The following is a 22,935-nucleotide window of genomic DNA, read 5'->3' as shown; positions in this document are numbered from 1 at the left end:
TCGCATTCTGTGTTTAGAGTGCATTTGTAAAGAAAATACGGTAGCATGACAGTTAGCCCCATGATGAAAGGTGTCAGAAGAAGGCAGGTGAAGGCAGAACTCTAAGTAGAAGAGGAAGTCACATTGTTGGGTTCACTTTTTTGAGGGGGTGGGGATTGTTTAGTTATGTTTATTGCTGTCTTTAGAAGTTTGTTGCCCATCCATCCTCCAATAAATGAAGGCTGGGATTTCCCTCCCATCCCCTCAGCCAAGGTTCCTAGAAAACCATATATAACCCTGCCTCCAAACTGTCTTGCCTAAAGGCTCACAACTACTAGGGGTCAAAGCAGGATTGGAACCCAATGGCCCTTGGCTTCAATATTACAATTTTACATAAATGCCCCATGTGTGGCTTGCCTGGAAAACACAATGTAAACCCCACTACAATCTCTGATCTGAAATTACAAATCCAAAAGGCTCTGAAAACTGCAAATTTTTCCTGAGTGTATGGTAAACTCATTTGGTGGTGAATCTGACCTGAACTGACAGGAAGATATTTATAGCCTTTCTTTATTCCACTTCGTGTGAATGTTCAAACGTTTCCCTAGAGAAGCATTAATGTGTTGGAAAACTGTCCTCGGTCCTTGCTGTGGGTATATATATTTATTTGTTTTCATTTTCTTGTCTTTTTATTCACTTTTTTTGTGGGGGATTAGGGAGCCAGATTCCTGATGAAAACTGGAGAGCGTACTACACAAATTCCAAAATTTTCTAGCATTGTGGGCTACACTATATCGAGATAGTATGGAAACAGCAAGACAGTAACACGGGGTCCCACCACACTTTAACAAACACCCTGCATTTGGTTAAAAGCTCTGCTGTGGCATCATGACATCCTTAATAATTTTTTAACAAGAGTCCTGGCTTCCCCTCCCTCCCCACACAGAGCCCCGCAAATTATGTAGCTAGTCTGAGGATAAGCGCTGCAGCACTTTTCTAAAATCAGAAAAGTTATGAGCTCTGAAACACATCTGACCCTAGGGCTCTGGCTAAGGGACCTATGGTACTACAACACCACTATTACTTCTATTGCTACTAGCACCATGGATTGAGTGCCTCCTGTAGGCAAACGATTTCCTAAGGGCTTTACACACGTTAGATATAACCCTGTGAGGTACATATTATGTTATTCTTTTTTTTTTTAATTTAGTAAAATGAGGTTTGAAAGTTACCCTAAAGTTTTTTTGTTTTGTTTTGTTTTTTTTAAGACAGAGTCTCACTCTGTCACCCAGGCTGGAGTGCAATGGCGCGATCTCAGCTCACTGCAACCTCCACCTCCCAGGTTCAAGCGATTCTCCTGCCTCAGCCTCCTGAGTAGCTGGGATTACAGACACGTGCCATCGTGCCCAGCTAATTTTTGTATTTTTAGTAGAGGCGGGGTTTCAACATTTTGGCCAGGCTGGTCTCGAACTCCTGACCTTGTGATCCACCCACCTCGGCCTCCCAAAGTGCTGGGATTACAGGTGTGAGCCACCGCGCCTGGCCTACCCTAAAGTTTTAAGGTCACCCAGCTAGTAAATGGCAGAGTTGGAATTCAAACTAAGGTCTGCTTGACTCTAGAACTTGTTTAATATTCTAGGAGGTAAGGTGCTTTGGAAGTATTAGGATAAATCATGAGACTGCCAATATCTAATCATTTCTACATAGAAAATGTAAAAATCAATTTACGTTTTACATATAGCACTCCTGGGCACCATGATGGGGAGCTCGTAAATCAGCTTAAGAAGGATGAACTGGTAAGATCAAAAGAGTGTTCCTGCTTCCTGGTGAGTAATTGTTAATCAATACCTTCCAAATCAAACCCCTTGCAAGAAGAACAGTTCTTTTTTTTTTTTTTTTTTTTTTTTTTTGTATTTTACTAGCAACTAATTGGAGAGATGGAAGTCTTCCAAAACATTTCATATGGCTTAACTTAATATATATGAATGACTACTTATAAAACATAAGCTCCCTCTATTTCACTTATGGGTTTTTTTTTTTAATTTGAAACGATGACCAAACTAATCCTTTTCCTGAAATGTAAATAAAAGTTTGCAGTGAAGTCAGAAGAAAAATGTATGTAGTTCAAGTTAAAACAAGTTGCATGTCTCAGCCTGTCTCACTAGAGATAACATCACTGCTCTTAAATAGGAAGACTGATCACATGGGAGACCCTGTTTTTATTGTGATCAGCTGCAGACTATCAGCAAGATGACCTCATCTGCAGCTGAGGGGACTTGACCTTTGCCCCTTTAGGCATGTGAAGTGGAAAAAAAATTCTTTGCAGGCTGAGGAATGCAAAACAGACAAGCATCTTCAGCCAGCAGAGTTTATCGAGCATGTATTCAGTGCCAATGCTCAGACTTGGACATGATGCAAAAGCAATTCAGAGAAAGAACAGTGAGTGAGTAGCCTGGGAGTTGGGTGGGTCCTTTGGTGTTTCTCAGTAACACTAGAAAAATATATTTTTCATTTTTGAATAATAAAAGATAAGAAACGGTCCTTTTAAAAATGCTTCTTGTGCTGTTAAAATAAGCAGATGGTAGAACTTAACTTATTATAATCAGTTTCCTGTGAGACTATCTTAGACATAATCAAGTCAGTTAGATGTACCGATTGATAGATTTAACTGGCTAGTTTTAAAAACAAACTCTAAAACGTGCTCTTCGCGATATTTTTAAATTGACACAGTGAAAGTGAGAGTTCAACAATAAAAGTCCAGGTTATAGACTCACACATTCTAGGAATGTGTAGAATATTAATGAGATAAGTTGCTTATTGTGTATTCTTTCCTCATCCTGCTTGTATCTACCTAACTCACAGACTGAAAAGCTTACAGTGTTACAGATTTCCTTCTGTTCAAAAACTTTTTATTAACCAGAAATTGCTTAATATTTTAGGATTTTGACATGTATTCTTTGATGTTCCACTCATGGGCACCATGATGGGGAGCTCGTAAATCAGCTTAAGAAGGATGAACTGGTAAGATCAAAAGAGTGTTCCTGTTTCCTGGTGAGTAATTGTTAATCAATATCTTCCAAATCAAACATCTTGCATGAAGCAGATTTCTTGTATTTTACTAGCAACTAATTGGAGAGATGGAAGCCTTCCAAAGGGTTCTAGAATGCTGAAATATGAAACATAAAAAATATTTCATCCAGGTTAAAAAGGCAGCTTATTATTCTAATTTTCAGCAGTACATTTACCCAATTTAACAAGCCAAGCCCCTCCACATTTCCTGAGTGCTTTTTATCTTACCTACTGCTTCCCACTTCCCAAGTGTGAAGAAATCTCATTCCCTCAAGCTGAGAATCTGAGAAGACCAATTGCTTTTCAAAATGTGCGAAAAATGGCTGGTGATTTAGGCAGTTAGTAGTGTATTATCTCTTCTATTTATTATTTCTATTTTATTGTTTTTGTGATACTAAAAGTAGTCATAGTCATGTTTATCCAATATCTTTCTTTTTGAGGTCCGAAGTGAGATGTCAAATTTTACAAAAACTTATTTATATTTCAGCAATATTTTTGGTGGATAGAGATGAGGTTTTCTTTTTTTTAATTGTATTTTAGGTTTTGGGGGTACATGTGAAGAACATGCAAGATTGTTGCATAGGTACACACATGGCAGTGTGGTTTGCTGCCTTCCTCCCCATCACCTGTATCTGGCATTTCTCCCCATGCTATCTCTCCCCAACTCCCCGCCCCCCGCTGTCCCTCCCCTATTTCCCCCCAACAGACCCCAGTGTGTGATGCTCCCTTCCCTGTGTCCGTGTGTTCTCATTGTTCAACACCCGCCTATGAGTGAGAACATGCGGTGTTTGATTTTCTGCTGTTGTGTCAGTTTGCTGAGAATGATGGTTTCCAGGTTCATCCATGTCCCTACAAAGGACACGAACTCAGAGATGAGGTTTTCTAAGAGTTTTGCTTGGTTATGATTGAGGGTACTCAGAAAAATAGTCATTTACAAAGCAAGCATTAAGAGATAGTGGAAAACTGTGTGAAAGAACTGTTATATCCTAACGTTCACCACTAGGTGAATGGATAAATAAATTGGGGTTTATCCTACAACAGTATACTGCTGAGTTTAAAAATACCTCAACTATTGATATACTCAATAACAGGAATATATCTTAAAATAATTACACTGAGTGAAAAAAAGAACCCTAAAAGAAGACATTTAGTGCGACTCTTCCGGTTATATAAAATTCTTCAAAAAAGGCGGGTGGATCACGAGGTCAAGAGATCGAGACCATCCTGGTCAACATGGTGAAACCCCATCTCTACTAAAAATACAAAAAAAATTAGCTGGGCATGGTGGCGCATGCCTGTAATCCCAGCTACTCAGGAGGCTGAGGCAGGAGAATTGCCTGAACCCAGGAGGCGGAGGTTGCGTGAGCCGAGATCGCGCCATTGCACTCCAGCCTGGGAAACAAGAGCGGAACTCCGTCTCAAAAAATAAATAAATAAATAAATAAATAAATAAAATGCAAACTTCTATAGTGACAGAAGGCAAATGAGTGGTTGCTTGATATCAAGGAGAGGAGGTGGGGGGACAAGTGGAAAGTATTACAAAGGGGTAAATGAAGCTTTTGCTTGTGATGAATATGTTTTTTATCTTCATCGTAGGTAATGGATATGTTTGTTATCTTCACTGCGGTGAAGATTTTGGAAATGTATACATATATCCAAGCATATTAAATTGTACACTTTGTGCAATTTATTGTATGTCAGTTATATTGCCATACAGTTTTCAAATCTTTAAATAAAATTAGGCATAAAAAAAGGTATTGTCATTTGCCTTAGGTCACAGGTGTAGGTCATGGAGGAACAAGGACTTGTAATTAGCTCTCTGAAACTAAAGCCAGCAAGGAGGAAGAAAAGATAATTCTGAAAAATGATAGGTTTGCCAGTTAGAGAGCCGTCCTCAACTGAGGCGGTTGCCTACTGGTTATCTGAAAGTTAAGAATGTTCCCACAGGGAAGCCGTTTGGGGGAGTGTTACTAGTTTGGATGATTTAATGTGAGGGCCGGTCTTCCATTTTAACCAGTTTTCTTTGCAGGGTATCTAAAAACCTGACGATCTTGATTAATCAGAGAAAAACAAATATGATTTCATATTTATTTTGAAACTGGCTTTCCTCAACCAGTTTATGGGTATTTAGAAAGTAAGTCCTCAAGGACTGTGAAATAAATAGGTACTTGCAATATCTTGAAAAATTCTAAAAAAAAAAAAAAAAAAAAAAAAAAAAATTCTGAGAGAATTCTTCACATTGTTTCCCTGTAAGTAGGGGAACTACTAAGGAAACACACACACACACACACGCGCGCACACACACACACACACACACACACAGCAGGATGATGACTCCTTCGACCAGGGCTTTTCAGCTGCAGTATTATTGACATTTAGAGTTGGATACTTTTGTTGTGAGCGACACCCTGTGCATTACAGGATGTTTAGCAGCAGCCCTCTTGTCTTCTAACCACCAAATGCCCAGAGCACAGTCCTCTTAGTTCTGACAACCAAAAATGTCTCCAGACATTGACCAAATGTCCCCTGGAGTACAAAACTGCCCCTGACTGAGAACCACTACATCAGATTCACTGTCGCGTTTGATAAAAATTCAGAAATTTTAAATAAGCAAACAACTAATTTAGAGAAGAAAGGTTGATAACATTACTATAAAAAGAGCTTCTGCAAGCTGGTTAAAAACTATACTGCTAGAGACAGAAATATAAACAGATAATAACTTCTAATATTTCAAATAAGCTTGCCACTGGTAGTTTAAAATTGTACATTACTGGCCGGGTGCGGTGGCTCATGCCTGTAATCCCAGCACTTTGGGAGGCCGAGGCAGGTGGATCACAAGGTCAGGAGTTCAAGACCAGCCTGGCCAAAATGTTGAAACCCCGTCTCTACTAAAAATACAAAAATTAGCTGGGCACCGTGGCACATGCCTGTAATTCCAGATACTCAGGAGGCTGAGGCAGGAGAATCGCTTGAACCCAGGAGGCGGAGGTTGCGGTGAGCCGAGATCGCGCCATTGCACTCCAGCCTGGGTGACAGAGTGAGATTCTGTCTCAAAAAAAAAAAAAAAAATTACATTACTTCCAATCTAGTTCCTCCTTGCTGCTTAGTGGGTTGGGCAAACATTCTCTAATTTTATTGCCTACCTTATACAGCATTTCAGCCCATAGTCTCAGCTGATCCTATCTCAGCCAATAAACATCTGGTAGCATTGGATCTTTCCTTGAGCTTCAAACAATAGTAGCCATTGGCTTTAAACAATGCTTACGGCCCGTTATGAAGTGGCCATTTGTAATAAATGTATTTTTAACATTAGTACAGAAAAAGGTTATCACACTTGAAATCATCTTGTTTCCATTATCCAAATAAACTCAGGTTTGCATTAATTAAATGAGATGCCATTCTGATTTAAACTAGACAGCAAAAAACCCAGAACTAAAAGAAAAGCTCAATGATATAATCAAGGTATTTGAATGAGTGGTGGTAGTAACATTCTCATTTTGTGATTATAACTTTATATTTAAATGTAAAGATTTATTGTGTACATGTATATAATGTAAGCCACATTAAAACATTTGGGAGAGATGATAAACGTGTAAATAATGAATAAATTAATTAATTAGTGATCTTTTTTGTTGAAATGACAATAGGTAGAAGTTCTAATCCTAAGAAAAATAAACAATGCAAATGTTTGGAGAAAGCCTCTAATCCTGGATTCATCAAAGTAACATTTGTATTCAAGGCCATCGATAAAAGACACATTGTATATGTGATCATTTCAGACCCTTCCACAATGCCAAGAACGGATCTATTTGCATGCTAATTAATGTATGCTAAAGGATAAGTAATTCCTCCCCTTCTTCTTCTGCTTAATACTGGTCACAAAGCTTAGATTCAACGTCAGATAAATCTGAAAGCTGGTACTCGAAGTCACTAGGGAAGAGAAAAGCTTTATGCCTGTAGCTGGGTCCATGCACAAAGCCAAGGATTCAGTAAAGTACTGTGGCTTACATCCTAGCTGTGTAATCATCTCCCTCTGTGACCTCGGACAAATGATTATGCTTCCACATTCTTCTTTCTTCATCTGTAAAACATGACAAGAAAAGTTTGGATGGGGAGATCTCCGTGTTCATACTCAAACTATAGATCAAATTGTTATAATTAAAACCACAACATAACGCAGTTCTACAAATCTATAGCAGATGCCATAATATTATATCATTTATCGCTAAAAATCTGCTTATATCCCATCTGATACAGACACAAAGGTGATGTATTCTTTAACAGGCAAAATAATTCCCAGTAGAGCATACTACTGGCATTGTCCTTTCCCTGCATTCAGCTCATTAAAAACAGAATGATCTTATGGGAACCTTAAAAAAAAAAAAATGACTGAATATGCACAGTGAAGCACTTCTTAAGAGTACATAATTTTAGGCCGGGCGCGGTGGCTCAAGCCTGTAATCCCAGCACTTTGGGAGGCCGAGGCAGGTGGATCACGAGGTCAAGAGATGGAGACCATCCTGGTCAACATGGTGAAACCCCGTCTCTACTAAAAATACAAAAAATTAGCTGGGCATGGTGGCGCGTGCCTGTAATCCCAGCTACTCAGGAGGCTGAGGCAGGAGAATTGCCTGAACCCAGGAGGCGGAGGTTGCGGTGAGCCGAGATCGTGCCATTGCACTCCAGCCTGGGTAACAAGAGCGAAACTCCGTCTCAAAAATAAATAAATAAATAAATAAATAAATAAAAGTAAATTGTTTATAGTCTTTGTTCTGTGAATAACAAGGTATGTGACTTGGACAAATATGGCTGATTTATAGAAAATAATATATAATCATTATACGTTTATATTTAAGAGCCTTTACAGTAACATTGAGGGTAATTATAAGATCTAGTAAAAAATGATTCAGAAGAGTTTTTGCATTTTTAATAACTTAGAAAAGTGTTCACAGAATACTAAGTGAATATACAAAAAAAAGAAGTAAAAATTATATGTATAGTATAATATCAACTATCAAAAAATGCCAGGTGTAGTAGAAAAATCTACCAAAATGTTAGCAATAGTGTTCTTATTTATTGCAGTGTAACTGTAAATGATATTTTTCTCTTCTTACAACATTTCTCTTTATTATAATATTCTCTAACACCTATATATTATTTTACAGTCAGAAAATAATAAACTGTGAAAGAAAATATAACTCCCATGCAAAGAGAACTTGTTTCTCTCTGTTAATTTCTGCCAACAGTAGTACCCATTATTACTGAGAATGCTCAGATAATCTTACACACCAATGACCTTTCAGAATCAAAGGATTAGTTATATCTCATGCCTTGCAAAAAAGAAAATTGATTTCCAGGTATTGCTTACTTCCTCTGCTCATTATTGCAGCCAGAGACCAGGGTTGTCAGTGAAGAGGTAATTTTCCTTGCCTCAGAGCAGGAAGGCTTCAATTCCAAGGGAAGAGATGACAATGGGAAGGAGTAACAGAGCTGGAGAATGCCTTATTGATGAAGCCACAATATAGCTTTCTAAACCATCAGAAGCCATGCCTAGCAAATGCATCAGCAAATCTCTGTGGCTTCATTACCCAACCTACTTCCTCAGGAAACCACCTACTTCTCCCACAGAGGAGTCGTAAGCAGTTAGTGTCAGCTCCGAAGTGGCCACAATTCTCCCAAGAGCTCCTAGTGTCTTTCTGAAATATACACACGCAGCTCTTTCTGGGTATATGGCTCATTTCTTCAATTACTCTGTACTTACTGAGAACTAAGTATGTGTCAAGTCCAGGAGACAAAAATATCTCCTCATTTAAAACATGTAAGCCAAGCATCTTGAGGTGCCTGAAAGTATTAGAGAAAAGGTTGCATTTTAGAGTAAGGTAGACGGGCTTGAGCCCCAACAGGAAAATAATATTTACAGTTGGACTTGGTTAATTTACTTAGCCTTTCTGAACTTTGATTAATATTCTACAATGGAGTTAATCATACTGATATTATCTTAACTATCTGGCACATAATTGTGATTATCAATAAATAATTTTACCTTGTTAGTAACATATATTTATTAACAATTAAACATAAGAGAGGCATATTCTGGAAAAAAATCATTACTACTTTAGAAGCATACTGAAAAATAGAGTAATCAATACATATAATCAGAGCAGTACATCCCTGAGGAACTTTGAAGGAGAATGATCCATTAGTCCCTCAATAATTTGAAATAAACTGAAATCTTTCTAGACATTTAAAATGTTTTATCTATTTCTGACAGAAGCACTAATTTTAACATAGAAGCTCTTCAAGTCAGTTGCTAACTGTAAAGTATCCTATCAAAACCGTCTCTTTCTGATTAACCCAAACTAAGGGAAAACGACAGAAAAACGTACTGTTAAATTTTGGCTAAAGCGAAAGTTAAATGCTTCAGAAAAAACGTAACCAACTCTTCTGGTTGGCCCAGACTCTTTGAAAAAACAAGTTAGAGAAAACAAGTCAGAAAAGTCGCTTCGTATCTTCATTCATTATTTTCTAGGTAATGGAGATAACAAAGGTGTTCCCGAATGGAAACAGGAGGGAGAAGTTCTAAGTGAGAGTGCACAGGGTCCGATGTTTTGTTCTGCTGAGTGGGAGGATATGTGGAGGGATCACATGGGAACGAGGCTGAGCGAAAGCTGGGACGGCTTTTGGACAGGATATAGATTCCACCCTGAAGTACTGGTACTTAAGTCCTCATCATTTCATTTAAAATTTATAACATCTGCATGAACTAAGCATTTTTGGAGATGAGGAAACCAATTCGCACTAAGGGATTGGGCCAAGGTCACACAGCAGGAAGGGGCAAGACAGGTTTGAGACCCAATTTCCTGATTCCTAGGTCAGAGCTGACTGCCTGATTCCTAACAGACCCCTTAACAATGCCTGAACTCAAAATCTGGAAGACTGAAGTAAGAAGGGTGCGGTGGCTCACGCCTGTCATCCCAGCACCTTGGGAGGCCGAGGCGGGTGGATCACGAGGTCGAGAGATCGAGACCATCCTGGTCAACATGGTGAAACCCCGTCTCTACTAAAAATACAAAAAATTAGCTGGGCATGGTGGCGCGTGCCTGTAATCCCAGCTACTCAGGAGGCTGAGGCAGGAGAATTGCCTGAACCCAGGAGGCGGAGGTTGCGGTGAGCCGAGATCGCGCCATTGCACTCCAGCCTGGGTAACAAGAGCGAAACTCCGTCTCAAAAAAAAAAAAAAAAAAAAAAAAGAAAAGAAAAGAAAAAGAAAATGTGCTCATAATGGTTACATTGTTTTATAACCCTATCGTATAGCATGTGAAGTGACAAATTTATTCTGGCAGCATCCTTAGAACTCATGTAAACAATGGGTGTCCAGAAAGTATCATAGGGAAATGAGACAGAAATCACACGTGGATGCTAATTATTACAAAATCACTTAGAAGATAAGTAAATCATCAGGATTTTCCTTTCCAGAGAAATGATCTAATAGAGGAAAAATATGTCTGTCTTTCCTGGGTTGTCTTCCCACAATTTCAAAAGGATTGTTTTGCTTTTGATGTATTTTCTCCCATGACATTCTTTGATCTTCAGATTAACTAAAATATGTGAAGTCCCTGTTTGCTGAGAACAAAAGAGAACTATAACTGTTCATAGCCCTTCACCTGCTCTCTTCAAGCTATGATAGGATTCACAGCAAGGAAGTAGCTGGCAAAACCTGAAAACCCCATCTATATGTTCTTACATATGCTATTCCAGAAGGGGCAGGCACTTACTCCTCCCAACCTCTATAACTTTCCTTTCCCTGTATATAGAATTACCAGATCACCGTCTGCAAACTCCATCCCTTATCCGCCATCTCTGAGACCAATTCTGACATTTGGCAGAAAAGATGTAAATCACATTGATTCTCTATTTAGCATTCATCATCCTGTGCCTCTTGCTCCTAGACAGGTCTTGAACTTGTATCCCAGTCTCTAACTGTGAGCAATTAACTGACAGCAACTATATCTTATCTTATACCCCAGAACCTACCATATTGGTGGCATACACATAGTCAATAAATGTTTGCTGACTGACTGACTGGTGGAATGGAGCTTCTGCCTTGGTGAAACCCACTCGCCACTTACTTGGTAACTCAGTATCTGTTCTACTCTGTGTTTAAGTTCTTGATTGGTTACCTTCTTAGTAGTCTAGCTTTTCAGGGATGTAGGATCATGTCTTACACCTGGAAATGTACTTCACAGTTATGATTCCTTTTCATGAGCTCCTACTGATAAATTTTTGAAAATGGTAGAATTTCCCTTGCTTCTTGAATCTCCACGTATCATTTCTCCCCAGCTTCACCACCGCCCTGACATAATGACTTGCTGTGAGGTGGCATCACGCTGGGTAGGTTGTGTTTGTTTAAGCTATCACATTGGTGAGTATAATATATACTACTAAACGTCTTCTGCTAATCTATTTTCCTGGTGGTACTTGGATCATAAAAAGCAACTCACATCTTACCACAGACTTATTTCATTGACCTATAAAGTATATTAATATACAGATTATATCAAGGTTCCATGAAGTTATCCATCAATTGCTAAAAAAAAAAAAAAGAGAGAGAGAGAGAGAGATGAGATAGGTAAAATAAATAAATGTATTGACTCAGACAGGATAATTAAGTCACTTTGAAATTCCTCATTGTCCTTAACAAAATAGGACATGTATAGTTGTGTGTCTTTCTGTGTCTGTGTGTGTATAGATTTGATTTTTGTTTAAGTTAAGCAACTGTCTCTGACCTCTGTTTTCTTTCTGTTAAAACAATAGGTCTGTGAACACTACTGCAGATTGAAAGTTTTCTTCTTAAGCTCCTGCTTCATCTTATTTCTCACAGAGTTGAACAACCTAACAGGCTGAAGCAAATCACACTCTGGAGAGCTACATCATTTTAATTTGCTATGATTCCATTTTAAGGCATCCAGAGACCCAAGAGTCTCGCCTATGACCATTAAAACCTCATATCCAAGACAACACCCCAACTAAAAACAACCTATGCCGGCTTGTGGTCTAAAAAGAAAAACCACCAAGGCTTAGAAAAGATCCCTCAAGTTTGGAAAAATCAGAGGAGTTTGTTGTCTTCACAAAACAATTGACATTGTCGTCAGTTTTTCAAAATTATTTCGTAGCCACTAAGCAATGAGTTGTTTAAGAGCATCATTACATTCTAAGAGGAAGATGACTCACAGTTTCAAAGACAACTTGGTGCCAAGTTGAGGCAGAGTGGTGATTCCCTTTATTCTACCTCAGTGCACTTCAACCTTAAACCAATTGTTTAAAGAATATGCTTAACTTTTCACATAGATTCACATTAGCAAAGGGATCATGAGGTCATGTTTGTCCATGTAACACCACATCCTGCCTCCAGTAATGGCTAGAGAATTCCTCAGAGGAAAGGGTGATGTTCATTTCATAATATTTTTGGTTAGCAATGAGATGAAACACTCAAGTGAAAGTATTTTCTTTTAACATTTCTTCACTACATGAGAAAATATGCTAAATTTAATATTTAAGGACAAAAAGATATTAGGTCAATTTTCTTCCGTCTAACTCCAAGATATAATTAGGTCACTAAATGTTAGAACTGACTTTGATTTTTTAATTTTAATAATGACTTTGATTTAAAGTTCAGAGGAAGCAAATTTTTAAGTTATATGCAATTATCGTAGAATATGATAATTATATTCAAATTGATCTCCATAGCTGATTTCTATAGAAAGTCATAAAAGGAATTGGGGAGAAGGAATGTAAGATCCCAGAAGCCTGCCAACATATAAAACCCCAAGTCAAAAGGTCAAACCACACACTTGACTCTCCCAAGTCACCTGCTTGACCCTCTTCCAAGTGTATTTTACTTCCTTTCATTCTTGAGCTAACATTTTTAAATAAACGTTCACTCCTGCTCTAAGAAAATCATAAGAGGAGAAAAGTGAGTCCTATGAACTGAACGTCTGTGTCCCTCCACCAAAACTCATGTTGAACCCCTACCCTGCAATGTGATGATATTTGGAGGTGATGCCTTTGGAAAATAATTAGGTTTAGATGAGGTCTTGAAGGTAAGGCCCACATGATGAGATTATTGTCCTTATAAGAAGAGAGAGGGACCAGAGCTCACTCTCTCTCTGCCATGTTGAGGGTGAAGAAAGAAGGCAATCATCAGCATGCTAGGAAGTGGTCCTCACCAGATCCCAGCCACTCAGGCACCCTGATCGCAGACATCCAGCCTCCAGAACTGTGAGAAATTGTTTTTGTTTCAGCCACTAGTCTATGGTAGTTTGTTATGGCAGCCCAGGCTGACTAAACCAATGGGTACAGTTCAGTATTCGATTGACTACTTATAATTGCCATTAGCTTTTCTTCTGAAGTAGATTAGACCTTCTTCTCAGAGGTGGGAAAGGGAAAAAAACCATTTTGTCCTTTGTCTGTGACTGCCAAGGATCCATCCCTGGACTGAATTTAGGGAAATATTCTAAATCACTTAGTTGTGGTTGCCTATGACCCACAACACACAGGAACTAAACAACCACAATCAATAACGTTGGCCTCTGCACAGATTTTTCCAACAGTATTATATTATTATATATCTTTAAATACTTCATATTGGTCATTCAGAACAGCAGAACTTTTTTAAGTTCTGGGGTACATGTGCAGGATGTTCAGGTTTGCTACACACATAAACGTGTGCCATGGTGCTTTGCTGCACCTATCAACCCATCACCTAGGTATTAAGTCCAACATGCATTAGCTGTTTTTCCTAATGTACTCCCTCCCCCACTCCACCCTCCCAAAAGGTCCCAGTGTGTGTTGTTCCTCTCCCTGTGTCCACCTGTTGTCATTGTTTGTCTCCCACTTATAAGTGAGATCAAACAGTGTTTGGTTTTCTGCTCCTTCATTAGTTTGAGGATAATCGCTTCAGCTCCATCCACGTCCCTGCAAAGAACATAATCTCCTTCCCTTTTATGGCAGCATAGTGTTCCATGGTGTATATGTACCAAATTTTCTTTTTCCAGTCTATCATTGTTGGGCATTTGGGATGATTCCACATCTTTGCTATTGTGAATAGTGCTGCAGTGAACATATGTGTGTATGCATCTTTGTAACAGAATGATTTCTGTTCCTTTGGGTATATAACCAGTTATGGGATTTCTGGGTCAAATGGTATTTCTGGTTCTAGATATTTGAGGAATCACCACACTATCTTCCACAATGATTAAACTAACTTACACGCCAACCATGTAAAATTGTTACTATTCCTCCATACCCTCACCAGTATCTGTGATTTCTTGACTTTTTTCTTTTTTTCCTTGTTTTTTTTTTATCTTGTTGCTTGAAAAATCATCTTGTTGCAGATTTCTTGATTTTTTAATAATTGCCATTCTGAGTGGCATGAGACAGTATCTCATTGTGGTTTTAATTTGCATTTATCTAATGATAGTGATGTTGAACTTTTATTAATATATTTGTTGGGTGCATGAATGTCTTCTTTTGCTAAGTGTCTGTTCATGTGATTTGCCCACTTTTTATTGGGGTTGGGGTTTTTATTCTTGTACATTTGTTTAAGTTCCTTGAGATTCTGGATATTAGACCTTTGTCAGATGGATAGATTGCAAAAATTTTCTCCCACTCTGTAGGTTGCCTATTCTCTCTGATAATCATTTCTTTTGCTGTGCAGAGAAGCTCTTTAGTTTAATTAGATCCCATTTATCAATTTTTGCTTTGGTTGCAATTGCTTTAGGCAATCTTTGCCCATAACTATGTCCTTAATGGTATTGCCTAGATTTTCTTCTAGGGTTTTTATAGTTTTGGGTTTTACCCGTAAGTCTTTAATCCATCTTGATGTAATTTTTGTATGAGGTGTAAGGAAGGGGTCCAGTTTCAATTTTCTGTATATGGCTAGCCAGTTCTCCAGAACCATTTATTAAGTAGAAAATCCTTTCCCCATTGCTTGTTTTTAGCAGAATTTTTAAATTCTATTTTATGTGATGGATCCTTGGCCTTTGCCCTTAAAATTGAGTTCATGTGTACACTGGCTTCCTCTTTGTAATTATGGGACCAGAGGTACCTCACTAACAAATACTAGCCCAGTCCCTCTCCAAAGAAAATGGTTTAAGGTGTTGAAAAAACAAATGACACCAATATCTTTCAACTTCTACAGGAACAGAAAATGACTTGGCACCTAAAGGTTAGTTCTCTAAAAACAGAGGCAAAAGGGTGGGTCAGGGACTTGATTTTTTCTGTATCCCACTCTTTTGTTTATTGTGCCAAAAGAAAAGCTTGTTACAACTGGGAGAACAAATTAGGATAAGAGATGATGAAAAGGCTGAACTTAATTAGAAGAATGGATTTTTGCGAAAATAATAAAAGCACTGGTTTAATTGCAGCAGAATAGCCAAATGTATTGAAAGGAGGAATATAAATAGAAAAAATGTAAAAATCATGCATAAGAATGGTACAACAAAAAAGGGTGAGATTTATTCATAGTAATAGTTAAATTAGTATACTTTGCTACATACCATTTAGGTACTGCAATTGAAATCCCCAGAATAACCTGCAGAGGTAGATGCTATGGTTTGAATGTGTTTCCTACACAATTTATGTATTGCCAATGTGACAATAGTAGAAGGTGGAGCTTGGACAGGTGCTTTAAGATTGGACCATGAAAAAAATAACAAGAAAAAAGAACAAAAATAAAATAAAACAAAACAAAAAAGTTTGAACCATGAGGTCTCCTTCCTGGTGAATGGGAATAGGTGCCCTTAGGAAAGGGTCTGGCTTGGGGAGTTGATCCTTCTCTGACACTCTGTCTTGTCGCCATGTGAGGACCCAGCAAGAAGGCTCTCATCAAATGCCAGCACCTTGATCTTGGACTTCCCAGCTTCTCAAACTGTGAGCAATACATTTCTGTTCTTATCAATTAACCAGTTCTTGCCCAGCTCTTGGGCAAGTTACATAATTTCTTTGTGCCTCATCTTTCTCTATGGTAAAATGAAGATGTCAGTAATTTCTATACCAAGGGATTATTATGAGGATTAAGTGGGCTGCTTTTGCTAAAGTGTTTAAAATGTTGACTAGTCCATAATAAGTATTAAAATGTTTTAATTAATTAAATTGTAAAAATCCACACAGGTTAAGGAGGCTGAGGCAGGAGAATTGCCTGAACCCAGGAGGCGGAGGTTGCGGTGAGCCGAGATCGCGCCATTGCACTCCAGCCTGGGTCACAAGAGCGAAACTCCGTCTCAAAAAATAAAAAATAAAAAATAAATCCACATAGGTTAAAGCAAAAAAAGTTTAAAACCTCAGTATGAATTGATTACTTATTGCTTTACAATCAATATTGACTTTATATGTAGCCCATATTTTCCCCGTGCAAATTTTTTCATCAGAAATTTGATGTAAAAAAAGGTCAACCTCATCCTTAAAAAAACAATTTTTCTGTAAAAGAAATTAAATGTGGCCCTTAGCACTCAGTCTTTGTCTTTCCCTCAGCAGCACTTACTTCATTGCTACCCCTATTTTCAGCCTGGTTCTGCCTGCGTAGTGGTTCCCAGTACCTGCAGGCCTCCATCATCCTGCAGATAAAAAAATCCCAGTGAAAAAGATTCTTATTGCCTACATGTACACCTAAGTTTCAGAACTAATTCTCATTGGCCTAAATTGAGTCACATGATAATCCTTGAACCAATCACTGTGACCAGTGGATAGGATATGCTGATTGGCCAGGCTTGGGTCACGCAGCCAAGGGGGAGGGAGAGTCCCCCAGCCATACCACATAAACTGTGAAAGAAAGACTGTATCTTAAGGAAAATGAAGGTGCTGTCACCAGAAGACAGAGTAACCAAGGTGAGAGAGACAAGACAATAAATCTTTACTATAATAACCACTAATATTTTTGTGCCACAAAAAATATATGTATTGGGAAATAGAAAACTTTAGTTTTATATTTTGAAACATAATGACGAACTCTCATTCCAAGGTTAAAAAATGCTAATAATTGTGTTCCTATGGAATTTCCCTCCTGCTAAACCACGCATTAAAGTTTTCTTTCCTGTTAAGAAAAGATCCTTTTCATAAACAGAGCAATTTTAACATGTATTTTTTTAGTTTTTTGTTTTGTTAACCATTTGTAGGTCTTATTTGGAAATTCCATTAACTTTGTTTCTTTTAGTTCTCTTACAAAGAAAAGTGAAATAGTGAACAAATACTCAAGGAAACAGAGAATGACGGACTTGCTCAAAGTGCAATCAAACAAGGCTCTGTGAGTGTATGAGTGTGTGTGTGTGTGTGTGTGTGTGTGTGTGTGTGTAATTTTTCCATGATGACTCCTGGGAAAGAACTTCTGAGATTTATATTCCCTTCCAATCCTTCTCTCCCCAGAGTGAGATCATAGCTCATTTGGTTTTTTTGAATTTTCTTTACAATGCCCTTCAAAACACATTAAATAATGCATCCAAAAAACTAAAATTAGGGTAACTAGATGAAGAAAATTTAATGCGAAAATTCATATTGGAGAACTGCTGCTTTTTATCTTCTTAAAATCAAAAGGAACCATGATCAAAAGCCAGTTTTAGTTTAATTTCTTAAATTCTTAGTGCATATGCTTAATCAGAAGTCCAAGATAAAAGTGGTATTTGGAAACTCCTGATATTCTGTTCTGCGGTTAATATTGTCATGCTGTCTTATCTAGGAATTTTTCTGTGTTCCTATAAAGTGCCACTCATCACATTTTAAAGTGTTTATCATTTATGGTTGCTTACCTCATCCTTTTCCTAATTTGCTGAAATGGTTTTTCTAAAGAATTACTTTGGATAAAATTTGGCATTTGTCTTACTCAAAAAATGTAGGCCATTTTATAAGCCATGGTAAATTCTTCACAGTACAAAACTGAAATGATATATCAGCTTTGTGTAACATTAACCCCAAAGACACTCTGTGGGCTGTCCTTCCACTGACTTCCTCTACATCTTATTCTCAAGTGAGATATAATCATTTTTTAGCTCCAAGGTATCAGTCCCCTGACTCTGGCATGCATGTGTTTTCACCACGCCATGTATCATTCCACAGTCAAAGTATACCAAACTGATGTTTCTATGAATAGAGGGAAAAAACTTCATATGCAAAGTCCCCAAACCTCCTTCAATTATGTGGGTCGTTCGACCAAGCCCAACCTCCAAGTTCAGATCTAGCAAAAAAGGCCTATTATCTTTCTTTATGATAAAGGACATTTAGATTAAACATTGTACTCATCAATGATTATGCTCCTCTGATATGTCAAGAACCTGTGTCTCGTAACCATCAGGAAATGTCTCATCTAGCAAATCACCCTGACTTTCTGGGGAGATGAAAGCGTCAAAGTAGGAATAATAGTTTGTATGACTCATCGGCATGTTATTTAGATAACGTATATGGTTAGGTGAATCATTTTTAGTGTGTCGGAAATCTTGCCTCACTTCTTCAAATGCCTTATTCTGAAATTGAAGTCCTTAGATCACTAGTAAGTTTTTCAACAGAGACTTAAAAATCATGGTGACATAAAAATAGAATTCAAAAATTCTATTTCCATGTTCTCAAGGTAAGCACTTTTATTTGTAATTAACATTTTATTTGCTAAAATATGAAAAGTCATTCTAATGTAGTCTTTTTTAAAATGAAGCATCAATGGAGATTTGATTTTTCATCACCATACAATTAATAACTTGGGTGCTACTGTGAAAACAACCAGTGTCTTTGAGTGTGCTAATAAATCTCAGTAATAAGTTTTAAGCAAAGGCAACTAAAAAAATGGGAGTATATGAACATGATGGGAAGTGAAGAGGAAATGGCAGTAAGTAGACATAGATGTAGCCTACATAAAATGTCCTTGACGGGTTAAACAAGCAACCGCTCACAAAGGGAATACGTGCTTGACCCATCTACACAGAAAATGTGACAGCGTTCTCAGACCCCTGGATAGATGTGAGGAACATTTTTCAGTTTAGACTAAATGTAGAGGTTTCTCTAGTCCAGATCTAAGTATTCTAAAATTTTCCCATTGCTATAATTCAAAACAAAAAGCAGTCATACCTGATTACCTTCCTTCCTGAATAACTCAGTTCAAAACCATTAGGTGGGGTCTCAGTGAGCTGCTAGTCCATATGGGGTGGGAGGGAAGAGAGTGGCCTACCCCTGGGTAAGAGCCCCCATGAAACAGTAGCAGTAGCTGCGGGTAGAACCAGGAGATTTGCTATTTTAAGAATACAGGTTGAGCACCCCAAATCCAAAAGTAAGAAACCTAAAATGCTCCAAAATTCCAAACTGTTTAATGCCAAGATGATGCTCAAAAGAAATGCTTATTAGAAGATTTCAGATTCTGAATTTTCAGCCTCACCTAGTAAGCATAATGCAAACATAGTAACGCTTACCTCGTAAGTATAAGGCAAATATTTCACAATCCAAAAATTCTGAAATCTGAAACATTTCTGGTCCCAGGCATTTTGAATAGGAGATACTCAACCTGTATATGAGTATAAAGGGAGGCAACTCTCTCATTGCCATAAAAAAGCAAAACTAGAATGAATCCTGTGGTGTTGGATTGGATTTCAAGGCATTGATATGAACTCATAGTTTTTATCAATTGATAGATAAGGGGATATATAGAATGATATCAAAATAGAGATAAAGAAATAAATATAGATATTATGGTATCCTGTCTCTAAAATGTTCCCCAATTTTTCTTGCCTCACGGTATTCATACTTCTGTGTAGGTACCTCCCCTACTAAACAGGGTTGACCTGTGTAAGCAATAGTATCCTGGGAAAAGGACAAAGTGAGACTTTGAGAACAGGTTATACAAGACATTCTGGCTTCTTCCTGGTGATCCCTCACTCTGTGGGAAGCCAGACACCGTGTTATGAGACGCTCAAGCAGCCCTGCGGAGAAGTCAATGACGTGAGGAAATGAGGCGGGTGGATCACGAGGTCAAGAGATCGAGACCATCCTGGTCCACATGGTGAAACCCTGTCTCTACTAAAAATACAAAAAATCAGCTGGGCATGGTGGCGCGTGCCTGTAATCCCAGCTACTCAGGAGGCTGAGGCAGGAGAATCGCCTGAACCCAGGAGGCGGAGGTTGCGGTGAGCCGAGATCGCGCCATTGCACTCCAGCCTGGGTAACAAGAGCGAGACTCCGTCTCAAAAAAAAAAAATTAATAATAATAATAATCAGTCCTAATCCTTTAGACACATGGCTGAGCCACCTTGTAAGTGGATCCCCCGGCCTCAGTTAAGCCTTAGGAAGGCCACATTCCTGGCCAGCACTTGACTGAAACCTTATGAGAATCATGGAGCCACAACTGTGCCCTCGGAATTCTGGATAAAACTGCAAAGTAATAAATGGCCATTGTTTTAAGCTTTGAGGTAGTTCCTTATGTACCAATAGATAGTTTGTATACTGGTGAATATATGTATGTATAGAAAACACATGCCTACATGTATTACCTAGCTCTATCCATTGACAGACTCTGGGCACAATAACACTTCAAAACCAGTGAGCATATCAGTGCCAGATCTTGATTTCTAAAAATAATTCTTCACTAAGAGGAACCAGTGCTCCTCAGAGAAATGGCTAACTTCAGGGTAAGAGCAGGAAAAATTAAAGATGAGCCTGAATGTTTTATTTAATATATCAAGGAAATGGTCAACCGATTATGAAAGCCAGTCTGGAATAACTCCCACTGGTGAATCTGGGACAATCCAAGCATCAGAATGAATAATAACCTACTGAATAAAACAGGAATTTATAACTCCATACTGATATGAATAAATAAGTGAAAAAATAAATTATTGCAGTAGAATGCCAACGGATAAATTCAGAAAAAATGGTAAAATTAAAAGATAACCAGCTAGCCACCACCAGAGTAATAATTAATTCAGCCAAAAAACGTCAACAGATGCTAAAGTTACCAAATCCAAGCTTGATGAGAAAGGAAATATTATATAGGCTCAACGATTTGCAAAATGCTTATTAAATATAAAGAAGAAAAGAGTGACTGTACAATGGAGAAATCTGGCAGATACCACCTAAACGAATTATTAACGTTAACGTCATCAATAATGGGACAAATTGAAAGCATGTGCCATCTAACTGAATGCAATAAGAAGAACACAAAATCACTACTGTGGTGTTCCAGCCCTAGAAGAAGCACGACTTGAATCTAATAAGGAAACATTAGATAAACAGATTTAGGAACTAATGTGATAAAAAGTCCAGGTCGTGAAAGTGAAAAGACACTAAGGAACTGTTCCTGATAAAGGAGACAGTAGAAACACAACCGCTGACTGTCATATGTGATCTTGGATTCAATTATTTTGTAAGGAAATTATTGGGATAATTGGCACAAACTTGAATGATATTTGTGATTGAGGTAATAATAATGAATACTTCTCAATTTCCTGATTTAATAATGTTACTGTGGTTATACAGAAAACTACTTATTTGTATAAAATATTCACTAAGGTATGTGATGTTATGGGCTTCTTATCAACAACTCGAATAGTTCAGAATCAAAAAGCTCTTTTTTTTCTTTTTCTTTCTTTTTTTTTTTTTGAGACGGAGTTTCGCTTTTGTTACCCAGGCTGGAGTGCAATGGTGTGATCTCGGCTCACCGCAACCTCCGCCTCCTGGGTTCAGGCAATTATCCTGCCTCAGCCTTCTGAGTAGCTGGGATTACAGGCACGCGCCACCATGCCCAGCTAATTTTTTGTATTTTTAGTAGAGACGGGGTTTCACCATGTTGACCAGGATGGTCTCGATCTCTTGACCTCGTGATCCACCTGCCTCGGCCTCCCAAAGTGCTGGGATTACAGGCTTTAGCCACCACACCTGGCCCTCAAAAAGCTCTTAAACCTATTTTTGCTAATTCTTTGTAGGATTTTTATTATTTTAAAATAAAAGGAAAAAAACACACTACAGATGTGAAAATTACAGCACTCATTTGGCAGAGAACATAAAGGCAGTTCAAAGACATGTAATACTAAACAGAAAAAATACACAGAAAGGGCATGCATAGCAGACATCATATATCCATAAAGTGCCAAAAAGAGCAGCAACAATGAAAGAGAAAGTAGGAACATGGAGAGTAGATCCAAACAGAGACATCCACTGAATTACTTACCATCCCAAGAGGAAACAGATGGTGTAGTTCAAAATAAAATCATTTCATGAAGGCTTATTTACAAAGAGACTATTTGCAAAGATGTGGATTATGGGAACCATACATCCAAGGATTAGTAACAGCCTAATACCTAAGCTGTTAAGAGGGGCAGACACAGTACAGGAATCTACAGAGTCATGCCTACTGCCCTAAGGGAATCAATATTCTGTTGGAGAGACACATCCAGCTGGAAGAGACCTCGCAGTAGGGGTGCCTGGGCCTCACTCCCCTCCCTTCCCGTCTGTCCCCTGGAAGGGGACTGTCAGGGGTCCCCATTGGCAAACTGGCCAAACTCAGTGGGAAAGGAAAGGGTGTGGAAACCTATGATGTGGCCGACATGTCTGGCAGAAAGCAAGACATAGAAGAGTTGAGAGTGATTGAGGGGGCAGGAGAAGTGATCTGAGCTTTCTGCCTTGAGTTACATGAAATGAAGAACAGCCATGCTTAGTTCTTTAAAAATAACCACACATAAGAATTCTATTTAAAGTGTTTGAGAAAATTTTGTAAAGACTGAAAATTCTTTGAAGTTGGGGGAAAAAAAAATATGAAAACAAAAACAACAACAGCAAAAAAGAAAAAGCATTCAGTACCCTGGTGAGTCATTAACAGAAAGGATCACAAAAGTCATTGGATGATTCAAAACAGTACGACGAAAG

The 22,935-nt window shown here is 38.2% G+C and overlaps 1 long non-coding RNA gene across 3 annotated transcripts in view; it reads right to left on the bottom strand.

Annotated features, from left to right (window-relative positions):
• LOC101051057 (uncharacterized) overlaps nt 1-22,475 on the bottom strand; it is a 33,210-nt gene extending 10,735 nt beyond the window's left edge. The window contains exons 1-2 of one of the 3 annotated variants that reach the window (XR_012518643.1): nt 22,241-22,475; nt 7,057-7,129 (exon numbers count right to left, since the gene is read on the bottom strand). This is a non-coding gene — a long non-coding RNA (uncharacterized LOC101051057). Of the gene's footprint in view, nt 1-7,056; nt 7,130-8,416; nt 8,739-22,240 lie in introns of those variants that run through there. The other 2 variants (XR_168084.4, XR_012518644.1) reach the window with 2 other exon arrangements.
• Between the last annotated feature and the right edge of the window lie 460 nt (nt 22,476-22,935).

This window comes from Saimiri boliviensis, chromosome 8, assembly GCF_048565385.1.
Source record: "Saimiri boliviensis isolate mSaiBol1 chromosome 8, mSaiBol1.pri, whole genome shotgun sequence".
NCBI classification, from domain to species: domain Eukaryota; kingdom Metazoa; phylum Chordata; class Mammalia; order Primates; family Cebidae; genus Saimiri; species Saimiri boliviensis.
The sequence above is the reverse complement of the archived record's forward strand: the minus strand, read 5'-3'. Positions and strand labels throughout refer to the sequence as shown.